Source organism: Neodiprion pinetum, chromosome 3 (genome assembly GCF_021155775.2).
Source record: "Neodiprion pinetum isolate iyNeoPine1 chromosome 3, iyNeoPine1.2, whole genome shotgun sequence".
In the NCBI taxonomy this organism is placed as follows: Eukaryota; Metazoa; Arthropoda; class Insecta; order Hymenoptera; family Diprionidae; genus Neodiprion; species Neodiprion pinetum.
In genome coordinates this window covers 4,292,283-4,302,282 of record NC_060234.1, presented here as the reverse complement: position 1 = coordinate 4,302,282, position 10,000 = coordinate 4,292,283, and the positions used below count along the sequence as shown (strand labels likewise).

At 29.3% G+C, this 10,000-nt stretch overlaps 1 protein-coding gene across 9 annotated transcripts in view; it reads right to left on the bottom strand.

Moving 5' to 3' along the window:
• Positions 1–7,080: 7,080 nt before the first annotated feature.
• Eip93F (Ecdysone-induced protein 93F) overlaps positions 7,081–10,000 on the bottom strand; it is a 113,073-nt gene continuing 110,153 nt past the window's right edge. For all 9 annotated transcript variants that reach the window (XM_046615294.2, XM_046615291.2, XM_046615299.2 and 6 more), the window contains one exon: positions 7,081–10,000. This exon is cut by the window's right edge and continues 12,621 nt beyond it. The gene's annotated coding sequence lies outside the window, so the exon portion shown is untranslated.

The window sequence follows — 10,000 nt, the reverse complement described above, 5'->3', positions numbered from 1 at the left end:
AAAACGAACGGCATATTTTTTCCCGATAGATCAATTCTCTCTCTCTCTCTCTCTCTCTCTCTCTCTCTCTCTCTCGCTCAGGTATAACGCAATACTTCAAAAGTATCAATTAAACTTCACAACCATCATATCTTATACAACAATCAACTAGTATTCAACAACAGACCGTCTTACGTCAAAAAATTCTTAAAAATCTATCCTCGCTCTTCAGGGTTTAACCCAGTCTATCAGCGCCGCAGTAATTAAATACTAATTACATGGAGAGAGAATTTAGAAAATTTCATTTTTCCATTTTCTTCTCTCTTTTCTTACGAGGTGAAATATTTCAAAGTTGGACCCCGCAAGAAACGACCTATCACAATTTCGCAATAATGAATATCGATATACGTGTATATTATAAATTCATAAATCTGCACGTTTGATTTTTTTTTTCTTTTCTTTTCTTTACTCTCTCTCTCTTCGCCATGCGATGGCAAGGAAGAAAATGATATTTTCTTTCTTTTGTTTTACTTTTTGTTTTTTCGTTTATTCAAGTCGTAATACTTTTTCGCATGATTTTTTAATATCAAACTGCGTTCAGCCGTCGTAATTATTTGATAACTGTCATTGTTATCGGTATTCCCTTTGTTCGTAATACATCCGTTTTATTATACTTTTCACAGTTGCGTGAAGGTACAAATATTCTTTCCATTCAATTTTCACAACAATAATTACTGTCAGGCAAGTATCGATATAATATTGTTTGCAATCCGGAATCAAGGACCGTTAAGAAAGAAATAAACGCGAGAAAAAACGAACACGGTCTTGCTGTAATCGTGATTTGTTTATTTTATGTTTTTCTTGAATGCGTGTGTGATTCTTTTAACTTTGTTGATTATTAAATGTTTATAAATTTATATAATATAAAAAATATTTGTTAAAAATCCTACCTACCTAACCATGATGCTAGTTATATATATGGTGTATGTATCATACATACAAGATTGTAGAAGTAATGTTCAACGTGTATTTGTTATGTAATGTTGTGTGTGTGTGTGTGTGTGTGTGTGTTTATTTATTTTTATAATAATTTTACAAGTTTACGTACACATCTGATAACGTTGGATAACAAAAATAAAAATAATCATGGAAATAATGGTAATAATAATAATAATAATAATAATAATAATAATAATAATAATAATAATAGTAATAATATAGATGTAAAATTTATATAATAGAAAACATTTCATGACACTGAAAGTATAAGATTTTACAGACTTTACGGATTACGCAAAGTTGACTTACGTGAAATGTACATTGGAAAGGGAACAAAAAAAAAATCACTAAGTAAAAAAAATGAAAATCGAAATACGTTCTGAGTAGAATCTGTGAATGTTTCGTTGTTAATACATTCTGTTTAACGACGTATCGTAATTCATTGTGTATTATTTTTCTATACTTATTATCCCCACCGTAAGACATTTAACGTCATCTTTGAAATTGCAAAACAAATGTTTTGCATATCGAGGTGAGAAAACAATGCAAACAAAAGTAAGAACAGACTTGAGAGAAGAGTAAGAAGAAAAAAAAAAGTATGAAAAGGTACGTCTGATCTGAATTGTATTTGAAAGTGTGTGAATTAAACGTTAAGACTACACATTGTGAAATGAAAAACTATGGTTAAAACAGCAACGAATAAAGTTATGTACAATTCTTTTTTTTACGTTATCATTATTGTAATATCTACGATTTGCTTCAACGAAACTTGGCTGATAAAATCTTGCAGATTATCGTAATGCCTAGAGATAGAAATATTACTGGAAAATAAAATCGGTGGAAGAAAACGTTAGATAAGAAAAGAGAAGAAAAAAAAAAATGGCATGAGAACAAAGAAAAAAAAGGACAACTTGCGAAAAATCGAATCCCATGAACGAAACAAAAATGATGATGATGATAAGAACAATTAACACAACAACAACAACAATACTAATAATAATAATAACAACCATAGCTAATTATCGTACGGCAGTAATTCAAATGATTATACTGTAAACAATTTCGAGATATAAATTGGATACGGTGTGAATATATATATTTTACGTTGGAATGAAGTTCTGGAATGAATTTCGAATGTTGCGATAGTAATGATAATAATAATTACTGTGCATATAAATTTGTATTATTTTATCCACGACACCCGATGATTATCCGGCAAAATTACAATTGTTACTTTTTTTTTTCTTACAATTTCACTTTAGTACGTTTTTAATTTTTGCCCGATGTTATTAGTAGTTTGTATTTAACTGAAATTTCGTTCCCTTTTTCTTTTTTTTTTTTTGAAGCATAATTTCTATGTTTTTTCACATCGTATAATAATTATTAGCTACTGCATTATACGCAAGAAAAATGCCAGATATATTGTGCATATATATATACATATATACATATATTATATGTATAGTATACATATATGTATAGTACATGCACATATCGATATTCAACGGTAACAGAATGTAAATAATAAAATGTCATTGATATTCGCCAATTTATTGTATTACATACGCATTGCAATGTTTTGCTGAGAAATATTCGAAAATTAGGGAATGTTCTGAATATGGAATTTTTCTACTCCTTGTAGACATGTTACAATATAATGTAGGAAACGGGAATCAAAACTGTTTTTTGAAAGAATAAAATTGTAAAAAACTAAAATTCACGTATAAGTGAATTACGAGGTATGAAATATTTTTTTTTTGACAAAGATACTAAACAGCACGGCGTTGAATCCGGGCGATTAAAAGACGCAATGTCTATAATACAAACGTATAAACATGTGTATACGTACATGTTTATAATTTAATTTAATTCAATTTTTCATTTAGTCATTAATTAAGTTTGTCTTTTTTTTTTTTTTTGCGATCTTTTCTTCTCTTTACCTACGAAATTGGTCTCCACCGTCGCAATTTACAACTCACAAGTTACAAGTATTTTAGACGCGTTCTGTCATAAAGCGCCCAGATTCGACAAGAAGAAAAATTCGACAGGAATGATTCAAAAAAAAAAAAAAAGAGAAAAATACGTAAATAAAGAAGGAAAGAAATAGATGAAATATCGAACTGAACATGGAGTTGGTGTTGTATTTTTCAAAGCGATTGAGAAAAAATAAAATAAAAATATTTTCTTTCTTTTCCCTTGCTGTCATTCAGTTTTGTTTTTTTTTTTTAAATGTTAAATAATTCTAGACATTGCACAATCGGTCTCGCGCATGTAAGTATAATAATGTGTGGTGGGCGTAAAAAATTAATATTCTTATTATTGTAGGAAAATGAGAAAATATTATGTATAACAGTTGTAATGTAGTAGCACTATCGTACATATACATATATATATACATATGTATGCATATTGCATATGCGTAAGTAATAGTAAATAGTTGATAGTTGTAATAGTGTATTGAAAAGTGCTTACACGCGCGTTAACAAGTCGTATGTGTACATCGTATGCATTTCATATATATATATATATGTATATATATACACACACATGTATATATGCATATGTATACACATACATACATACGTAACTCTAAAATAATGACGATGACAACGTAACGTTTCAACAACAGTAATAATAATAATCATAATATTAATAAGAATCGCAACGATGATGACGATGATCATGATGATGATCATGATAATAATAATAATGAATTAGTCTTTCCTAATAATGCGAAAATGTTATGTGAGGGGGGGGATACGTGTTATGAGTATACGCAACAATTCTTACACCATTTGTTACAAAATGACAGTGATTATATTGATAATGGTTATGATGATAATAATAATAATAATAATAATAATAATAATAAAGCTTGTATACTCTGTCGTACAGTTCAATGCATGTATATACATACATGGTTTTATGTTTAGTATATATAATACATATGATATCATCTTCATCGATGTGTATTTTTGTGTGTGTGTGTGTGTGTGGTTGCGTTTAATGCCTAATGGCTTGATAGCCACGTAACAAGTATACCCCAACAATAATATTAATAACGTGATTTTCAACAAATCCAATTTCATTGGTTTGGTTAATTTCATTTTTCTCTTCTCTCTATTCGCATGAATAATTTCATAGTATTTGTTATAAAATGACAGTAACGAAATGAAAAAAAAAAACAATCGGGTAAATGTGTGTGTATTTATAATACGGATCGATGAATCTATTCATAGATGCATACCTTTGTACGTAAGTCCATACGTGTTTTACGTATTTATATATATATGTACCGAGACAATATCTTGAGAGTTTAAAATGAACCGCGCATGCGCAAAATAATTAAATCTCATTGGTCGGCGAAATCTTCCCGCAGCGATATTCTTGTCCGCGATGCAGGCCGGCCAACCTACGCAAAATGTATACGTTTCAATTTTCAAAGAGCACAAGCGTTGAATTCCGACCGTTCTTTGAAGAATCGACTTTCCGATCCGACAACAAATGCTTCCCAAACCTTTCCGAGTCGTTGCCTCGATTATTCGAGATTCTAACCTCGAAAAATCGTATCAACCACATCGCCGGCAGAAACAGTTTGACGGCTGAAAACTTTGGTTGGCCAGCCTGCGAGAATAGCCGATAAAACTCGCGCGTGCGCGGTTCATTTTCAAGTTTCAAGAGATTGCCCCGGTATACGTACAAATGTACGTATGAATCATACGTGCGTACATGTTTTACCTTATGTCGCATACAATACAATATGATAATAATTAAAACGACGAATCGTGATGAAGAAAGTAATTTTAACAACGATGATTATCGGTTGAGAAAATTTTTTCAATCACACTTTAACAACATGCCTGTTCGTCTTACAATTTTATGTATAATTTACATACAAGCAAACATACATACACACATGTGTATACATATACATGTACAAATATATACATATTTCTTTTTCCTAATGTACACGCGTATGGCTAAAATGTGTAAGTACCGTATTTTTGGATTTACGCTGTGCGTGACGTCACGCCGCAATGACGAACGCGACGCGACCACGGCGCTTGTCGCAGGTCCTAGTGATACAATTGAATGATGTAAAAAGTCGTTTCACACTTGGAGAACAAAACTATAAAAAGAGAAAACGATAAAAAAAATAAAAATAAATAAAATTAAAAGTCATCCCATTTTTACTAAAATGCATAGCTTGATGGGCTGTTTTTCCCCTTTTAATTCCGATTCGTCTTTCTTTCCTATTACGTTTGAAATGTGAATACTTGGTGTGTGTGTGCGTGTGTGTGTATGTGTGAAGAATGTATATGAATAAATAATCATCTATTCACGCGTCACCAAAAAAATCTTTGTCGGTGGTTTTTTTTTTTTTTTTTAACTTAATTTTTAATGGATCAATCAACAAACGAATATTATCGTCGTTTATCATACCAAATACTTCGTTATGTCATCACCGCGCGCATATATTTTTATTGTTAGATACAATATAGATAATTTGACGTAGGCAAGTGTGACTGTGTGTGTGTATACACGTATGTATTATACTTATATACGATTTTATATTTATACTTCATACTTTTCTTCTTTGTTTTTGAGATGAAACAAAAGTTTTGCAATGAATTTTTTTTTTTTTTTTTAATTTCAATTCAGAGTTCTCATCGATCGCGCGTCACCTTTTCGTTGAAAAATATCCTTTGATCCTGACAATGTCGATTGTTTTTTTTTTTTTTTTTTTTTTTTTTTTTTCCACTTGTTTTCCGTATTTCGTTTTTTCTCTCTTCTATTCTACGTATGCGAAGTGCATAGATGAAATATATATATATATATATATATATATACTATGATGAGTTTTGTATTATACACATACCATCGATAAACGTTACGATTCGCACATGCGTGTATATGCGTGTACAATATACATACGTACATAATGCAAATTCGGTGAAGTTGTCAAATAGAAGAAGAAAAAAGAAAAGAAAAGAAAAGCGGCACCCTTTCAAAATTTGTCACTCTCATTCGATATTATTATTCACCAATTATATCGTCATAGATAATAATATAATATCATATACATCTTATATGTATATAGGTATATAGATTTTCAAATATCGTTACATAAATTATCACTTATTTATGGTGCTTCGATCACCGCTCTTCTGATATTTACTCTCTGTCATTATATAATATGTATATATAATAATAATAATAATAATAATAATAATAATATTATATATATATATATATATACACGCTTTAATGAGGCAATTTCACACATATATATATATCCATATATATATATATATGTATATACGTAGTACATAATGCCCAAAATGTCACGAATAGTAATTATAATTTTTTTCTTACTTCCCTTCGGTAAATTATTTAATTCTATTGTTATTACTATTAACATTAATATTATTATTATTATTGTTGTTGTTGATATTATCATTATCATTATCGTTATTATTATTTTTTATTATTACTGTTGTTATTATTATTATTATCGTTATAATTATTCCACTAAGTACTATTACGGTGATTATTGTTGTTATTTTTTTTCAATTATCATTTTTTTTTTTTTTTTTTTTTTATTTCAATCATTTATATCAATATTGTTGAAATTTTAATGCGGATTCCAAGCATTAGCGCAAACGTCTCTCAAATTGGCGATCAATTCTTACAATTAGATCCATGTTTGAAGATCGTCATTCTACTTATGGATCGGATCGTATGCAAATTTTTTATTTTTTTTTTGTTCGCTATCCCAATTCGCAACACTGGCCATGGAATGCCGCATGTAATTATAGTCATACAAATCTCAATCGATTTCTGAAATTGATTTTATTACACGTTATCTGTCGTTTTCTTTCACTAAACTTTGCACAACTTGAGGTGAAGAAGAGAGGTGAGATTTTTCTTTTCTATTTTATTGGTTTTTAGTCGTTGAAATATATTTTTATTTTTTTTTTTCTCTTCTCACGAAAAATTGCATTCTCCATGTGATAAGGTTGGAAATGAGAAACAAGTCGGAGAACATGTTTCAAATTAGAAAATGAAATAGAAAAATCTCGTAAATTTCGTATTATCTCGTTTGGTTTGCTTTTTCTTTTATTTTTCGTTTTTTTATTTTTATTTTTCTCTCTCTCTCTCTCTCTCTCTCTCTCTCTCTCTCTCTAGAGGCGAATCGTACGATCAGTTAAACATATTAAACGAATTAGCTTTCTTCGTCTCGTTTCACTATTTCATTATTTTATTACTCTTCTCTCGCTAAATACTCGTAACATCATAATATTATATACTGAACTGCAGTTTTTACACGACAAAATTACGATATCAGTTTAAGAGAATATAAAAAATTGTGTGGCACATTGACGGTTGGAATGTTATTTTGATTTTACTTCTTCATAGTAATAATATATATGTATAGTATATAATATAGTAATTTTGTTTTCATCCCCCCTTTGTTTTTGTTTTTTTTTTTTGTGGTTTTTTTTTGTTTTTTTTTGTTTTTTTTTTTTTACACATCATCATTATTATCGTTAGCAATTGTTATTATAGTAATATTGTTATTAATTATTTTCGGTAAAACTTCCTTTTTTCCCTTTTCAACACACGTCAATAATAACATCTGTATCCAATATTGTACATAATAGATATACATAATATATATATATATATATATATATATAATATGTATGAACTATGTATGTATTATGTATTGATTTTTAATGCAAAATTAATCAACAAAACAATATTCTCCGGTATTTTCTCTCAATTCACAGGTCTTTTTCAAAAATATGGTGGAAATTTGATATTGCGAAAAGTAAAATAACAAGTGTCGAAAGGTAAGAGGGGAACAAAATTCGTAAAAATAAATTATTCCAGTATGAAACATGACCGTGTGTGAAAATTTTCGAAATCATCAATTAATACTCAACGATCCTGATTACTAAATTTATTTCTATATTATATCAATTGTTGCTTAATATATACATACATATATAGAGAGAGATATTGAGTTTTTTGCAGTTTTTGTAATTCGCTGTACGATATGATGTATGATACATTATATTACGTACTTTTTGCGAGACTGCGCATTTTATCATCTTTGAACCGTTTAAATCCACTTAAACAGTTGTAAAAACGGTCTAATAAAAATTTTCTATCGTTACTGTGTTGTATTACGGTTACAATACATGTATGATACACGCTGAGGAAAAATAAAAATAAATAACAACATTCGTCTTTTGTTTATTTCGGACAAAAATTCGTCCAATCATTGACGCTCCTTTTTCTTTTCTTATAAAAAAGAAAAGAAAACATTTGCGCAATAAGGCGGAAAAAATTTTGCCCAGAAACATTGAAATTAGATTCACCGAATCAACGATTCCGCTACATCAACGAATGCCACTATTTTTTTTTCCCCCCAACGTATAGTTGTTTTGCCGGTATTATATATTATTGTTATCGTTACAATATTTATTTTATTCGTCGGGGCGAGTCGTCGAACCCTCGACGTTTCGTACGGCCATCGGTTTTTCACCCCATTAGTTTTTTTTATCAAAAAACTAATTACGATTAGATTGAATTTATCCTGGTCGATGTTTGTATAAATAAATATATATATATATATATATATACGATGATATGCTGTTTTATTGGTCACGTTCCGTTCCGAAACTATACATAACATGTATTTATACGCAATCACTTGAATCGGAACAAAATAATTATGCACGATACATAATTGTAGGCGAAATATGTTTCCCAAGTAATTTATGAACAATTGTTTCATACCTCGTTTCCATTTCTTTCCATTGGATTAAGAATGTATTGCGCGGATGGGGTAAAAAAAAAAATCCACAAATAAACAAGAAATAAACAAAAAAAAGTATTTTCTTATTCCGAGATGAAAAACCGATGGCGGTATTAAGATAAAACTGTACGGAATCGATTCATTTATATGGATGATGTAAATCGCTGTAGAGCTGAGAGCAGACTGTGTGTAATTCTGTGTGTTTGTGTGATTTTGTGTGTGTGTGTGTGTGTGTGTCTATCATATTTTGTATTTTGTAGGTAATGAATATTATACATTATTTATAACGAAGGGTGCAGGTGATGGTCGTTATTGTGGAGTATTTTCTTTTTTTTGGTTGATTATTTTTTTGCAAGGGTAATTTTTGTCCTTATACTGGTTAAGGGGCGAGGGGGACGGGGGAAACGAGGGGTATACGAAACATAGCCGCGATGATTTTTAACTTCCGGTATTTGTAAAATATTCTGTTTCACATCTTACGTTCTACATAGTATATATATATTTATCGTACATGTTGATTAGCGTGGAGGTAAATTGTATGCATATATACGTATATACAGGTGCACGTAGAATATAAAAAATCAGAATTTTAGAACGAATGAAAAAGGACCGTTGAAGAAAAAAAAGAAAAAAAACTATTCACGTTCTTTGAATATGACGGAAGTCAGGAAGGTCAAACGATCGAAAAGAGAAATAAAGAAAAACTACAAATTTTCATTTCTTCCGCGTAACAAATGAATGATAAAATAGTTTTTATTAGATGAAGTTTTGCTTTTGTAGAAACCAGAACGACATTACGGATTTGAAAAAAAAAAGAAGAATAAAAAAATTGCCCATTTCATCAAACATTTATATTGTAAATAAAAATTCAACAAACTTTACTTTCGCATTTGAATTATTTTTATACAAAAATAATAATCAATCAGTGGTCAACGAAAAAGAAATTTCATTTTTGGAGTTTATACTTGAATAAATAAATTTTGGTTTCGTTCGTCGAATGATGACCAAAATAATCGTTTATTATTTATAAGCTTTTGCTTTTGTCAACGCAAAAAGAGACAAAAAGAATCTTCATGAGTAATAAATGAAGATTTTGGTTATTATTCTATGTAAATAATCAAAATTTACTCATTCAAATATAACACTAAAAAGAGGAAGAAAAAGATGAAAGAACAAAAAAAAAAAAAATTTCTT